Below are 5,612 nucleotides of genomic sequence, written 5' to 3' on the forward strand. Positions count from 1 at the left end.
TAAATTTTGAACTTTCTCAGAACTCGACGAAACTTGACCCAAACATTGGTCTAGACCCAAGAATTTGTGTGCGAAATTTGCTACTCGTAATAATAACAAAAAGTTTATATAAAAGGGAAATAAATTCGTTTTAATAAACCACGCAAAACAGCTAAATATTGAATGTTCTCAAAATTCGACGAAACTTGAGCCAAACGTTGGTCTGGACCCAAGAATTTATGTGGTAAATTTGCTAAGTGTAACAATAATTAAAAGTTTGAATAAAAGGAAAACAAACTTGCTTTAAAAAACCACGCAAAATAGCTACATTTTGAACGTTCTGAGAATTCAATGAAACTTGACCCGAACGTTGGTCTAGACCCATGAATTTGTGTGGTAAATTTGCTAAGCGTAATAATAACTACAAGTTTGAATAAAAGGGAAACAAACTTGATTTTATAAAACCGCGCAAAATTGCTAAATCTTGAACGTTCTCAGAATTCCAACAAACTTGACCCAAACGTTCGCCTAGACCCAAGAATTTGTGTGGTAAATTTGATAACGGTAAAAGTAACTATAAGTTTGTATAAAAGGGAAACAAATTTGATTTTATAAAACCGCGCAAAACAGCTAAATTTTGAACGAACTTAGAATTCGACGAAACTTGACCCAAACGTTGGTCTAGACCCAAGAATTTGTATGGTAAATTTGCTAAGCATAACAACAATTACAAGTTTGTATAAAACGGAAACAAACTTGCTTTAATGAAATCGCGCAAAACAGCTAAATTTTGGACGTTTTCAGCATTCGACGAAACTCGACACAAACGTTGGTCTAGACCCAAGTATTTGTTTGGTAAATTTGCTAAGCGTACCAATAACTACAAGTTTGTATAAAAGGAAAACAAATTGGCATTAATAAATCGCGCAAAACAGCTAAATTTTGAACATTCTCAGAATTCAACGAAATTTAACCCAAACGTTGGTTTAGACACAAGAATTTGTGTGGTAAATTTGCTAAGTGTAACAATAACTACAAGTTTGTATAAAAGGGAAACATACTTTCTATAACTAAACCACACAAAACAACTCAATTTTCAACGTTCTCAGAATTCAACGAAACTTGACTCAAACGATGGCCTAGACCCTAGAATTTGTGTGGTAAATTTGCTAAGCGAAAAAACAACTACAAGTTTATATAAAACGGAAACAAACTTGCTTGAACAAAACCGCGCAAAACAGCTAAATTTTGAACGTTCTCAGAATTCGACGAAACTTGACCCAAATGTTGGCCTAGATACAAGAATTTGTGTGGTAAATTTGCTAAGCGTAATAAAAACTACAAATTTGTATAAAAGAAAATAAACAGGCTTTAATAAAACTGCCTAAAACAGCTAAATTTTGAACGTTCTCAGAATTCGACAAAACTTGACCTAAACGTTGGTCTAGACCCAAGAATTTGTGTGGTAAATTTGCTAAGCGTAATAATAACTACAAGTTTGTATATAAGGGAAACAAACTTGCTTTAATATAGCCGCGCAAAACAGCTAAATTTTGAACGTTCTTAGAATTTAACTAAACTTGACCAAACGTTGGTCTAGACCCAAGAATTTGTGTGGTAAATTTTCTAAGCGTAGTAATAAATACAAGTTTGTATAAGAATGAAACAAACTCGCTTTAATAAACCGCGCAAAACAGCTAAATTTTTAACGTTCTTAGAATTCGATGAAACTTGACCCAAACGTTGGTCTAGACCCAAGAATTTGTGTGGTAAATTTGCTACACGTAATAATAACTACAAATTTGTATAAAATGGAAACAAACTTGATTTTGTAAAATCGTGCAAAATAGCTAAATTTTCAACATTCACAGAATTCGAAGAAACTTGACCCAAACGTTGGTCTAGATCCAAAAATTTGTGTGGTAAATATACTAAGCGTAACAATAACTACAAATTTGTATAAAAGGGAAAGAAACTTGCTTTATTAAATCGCGCAAAACATCTAAATTGTGCATGTAATCAAAATTTGACGAAACTTGACACAAACGTTGTTCTCAACCCAAGAATTTGTGTGGTAGATTTGCTAAGCATAACAATAACTACAAGTTTGTATAAAAGATAAATAAACGTGCTTTAATTAAACCGTGCAAAACAACTAAATTTTAAACGTTCTCAAAATTCGATAAAACTTGAACCATACGTTGGTCTAGACCCAAGAATTTGTATGGTAAATTAACTAAGCGTAAGAATAACTACAAGTTTGTATAAAAGAGAAACAAACTTGCTTTTATAAAATCGCGCAAAACAGCTAAATTTTCAATGTTCTCAGAATTTGACGAAACTTGACCCAAACATTGATCTAAACCCAAGAATTTGTGTGGTAAATTTGCTAAGTGTAATAATAACTATAAATTTGTATAAAAGGGAAACAAACGTGTTTTAATAAAACCGCGTATAACAGCTAAATTTTCAACATTCTCAGAATTCGACGAAACTTGACCCAAACATTGATCTAAACCCAAGAGTTTGTGTGGTAGATTTGCTAAGCATAACAATAACTACATTTTGTATAAAAGATAAATAAACGTGCTTTAATTAAACCGTGCAAAACAACTACATTTTAAACGTTCTCAAAATTCGATGAAACTTGACCCAAACGTTGGTCTAGACCCACGAATTTGTGTGGTAAATTTGCTAAGCGTAAAAAAAACTACAAGTTTGTATAAAAGAAAAACAAACTTGCTTTATTAAACTGCGCAAAACAGCTAAATTTTGAACATTCTCAGAATTCGACGAACTTGACACAAACGTTGGTGTAGACCCAAGAATTTGTGTGGTATATTTGCTATATGTAATAATAACTACAAGTTTGTATTAAAGGGAAACCAACTTGATTTTATAAAATCGCGCAAAACAGCTAAATTTTGAACGTTCTTAGAATTCGACGAAACTTGACCTAGACATCGGTCTAGACCCAAAACTTTGTGTGGTAAATTTGCTAAGCGTAACAATAACTACAAGGTTTTATAAAAGGGAAACAAACTTGCTTTATTAAACGCACAAAACAACTAAATTTTGAATGTTCTCAGAATTCAACGAAACTTGACACAAACGTTGGTTTAGACCCAAAAATTTGTGTGGTATATTTGCTATGTGTAATAATAACTACACGTATGTATTAAAGGGAAACAAATTTGCTTTAATAAAACCGCGCAAAACAGCTAAATTTGTAACATTCTCAGAATTCGATGCAAATTCACCCAAACGTTGGTCTAGACCAAAAAATTTGTGAACTATATTTGCTAAGCGCAATAATCACAGCGAGTTTGTTTAAAAGGGAAACAAACCTGCTTTAATAAAACCGCAAAACAACTAAATTTTGAATATTCTCAGAATTCGACGAAACTTGACCCAAACGCTAGTCTAGACACAAGAATTTGTGTGGTAAATTTGCTAAGCGTATTAATAACTACAGGTTTGTATGAAAGAAAAACAAACTTGCTTTAATTAAACCGCGCAAAATAGCTAAATTTTGAACGTTCTAAGAATTCGACGAAACTTGACCCTAACGTTGGTCTAGACTCAAGAATTTGTGTGCTAAATTTGCTAAGCGTAATAATAACTACAAGGTTGTATAAAATTAAAACAAACTTGCTTCAATATAATCGCGCAAATTAGCTTAATTTGAACGTTCTCAGAAAGCGATGAAACTCGACCCAAACGTTGGTCTAAACCCAAGAGTTTGTGAGGTAAATTTGCTAAGCGTAATAGTAGCTACAAGTTTTTATAAAAGGGAAACAAATTTGCTTTAATAAAACCACGCAAAACAGCTAAATTTTGAATGTTCTCAGAATTCAACGAAACTTTACCCAAACATTGGTCTAAACCCAAGATTTGTGTGGGAAATTTGCTAATCATAATAATAACTACAAGTTTGTATAAAAGGAAAACAAATTTGTTTTAATAAACCATGCAAAACAACTAAATTTTGAATGTTCTCAGAATTCTGTTTGGTAAATTTGCTAAGCGTACCAATAACTACAAGTTTGTATAAAAGGAAAACAAATTGGCATTAATAAATCGCGCAAAACAGCTAAATTTTGAACATTCTCAGAATTCAACGAAATTTAACCCAAACGTTGGTTTAGACACAAGAATTTGTGTGGTAAATTTGCTAAGCGTAGTAATAACTACATGTTTGTATAAAAGGGAAACAAATTTGCTTTGATAAACCGCGCAAAACAACTAAATTTTGAACGTTCTCAGAATTCGACGAAACTTGACCCAAACGTTTGTCTAGACCCAAGAATTTGTGTGGAAAATTTGCAAATGGTAATAATAACTACAAGTTTCTATAAAATGGAAATAAATTTGCTTTAATAAACTGCGCAAAATTGCTAAATTTTGAACGTTTTCAGAATTCGACAAAACTTGACCCAAACGTTGGTCTAGACCCAAGAATTTGTGTGGTAAATTTGCTAAGTGTAACAATAACTACAAGTTTGTATAAAAGGGAAACATACTTGCTATAACTAAACCACACAAAACAACTCAATTTTCAACGTTCTCAGAATTCGACGAAACTTGACTCAAACGATGGCCTAGACCCTAGAATTTGTGTGGTAAATTTGCTAAGCGAAAAAACAACTACAAGTTTATATAAAACGGAAACAAACTTGCTTGAACAAAACCACGCAAAACAACTAAATTTTGAACGTTATCAGAATTCGAAGAAACTTTACCCAAACGTTGGTCTAGACCCAAGAATTTATGTGGTAAATTTGCTAAGCCTAACAATAACGACAAGTTTGTATAAATGGAAAACAAACTTGATTTTATAAAAACGCGCAAAACAGCTAAATCTTGAACATTCTCAGAATTCCAACAAACTAGACCCAAGCGTTGGTCTAGACCCAAGAATTTGTGTGGTAAATTTGCTAAGCGTAATAATCACTACAAGTTTGTATAAAAAGGAAACAAACTTGCTTTAATAAACCGCGCAAAATAGCTAAATTTTGAACGTTCTCACAATTCGCCGAAACATGACTCAAACGTTGGTCTAGATCCAAGAATTTGTGCGGTAAATTTGCTAAGCATTACAGTAACTATAAATTTGTATAAAATGGAAACAAATTTGCGTTACTAAATCTTGTAAAACAGCTAAATCTTGAACGTTCTCAGAATTCTAAAAAACTTGACCCAAACGTTGGTCTACACCAGAGAGTTTGTGTGGTAAATTTTCTAAGCGTAATAATAACTACAAGTTTTTATTAAAGGGAAACAAACTTGCTTTAATGAACCGCGCAAAACACCTAAATTTTGAACGTTGTCAGAATTCGAAGAAACTTGACCCAAACGTTGGTCAAGACACTAGAATTTGTGTGGTAAACAAATTGCTAAGTGTAACAATAACTACAAGTATGTATAAAACGGAAACAAACTTGCATTAATAAACCGCACAAAACACCTAAATTTTGAACGTTCTCAGAATTCGACGAAACTTGACCCAAACGTTAGCCTAGACCAAAGAATTTGTGTGGTAAATTTGCTAAACGTAATAATAACTACAAGTTTGTATAAAAGAGAAACAAACTTGCTTCAATAAAACCGCGCAAAAAAGCTATATTTTGAAC

Source organism: Sesamum indicum, unplaced genomic scaffold, assembly GCF_000512975.1.
Source record: "Sesamum indicum cultivar Zhongzhi No. 13 unplaced genomic scaffold, S_indicum_v1.0 scaffold00168, whole genome shotgun sequence".
Taxonomy (NCBI): domain Eukaryota; kingdom Viridiplantae; phylum Streptophyta; class Magnoliopsida; order Lamiales; family Pedaliaceae; genus Sesamum; species Sesamum indicum.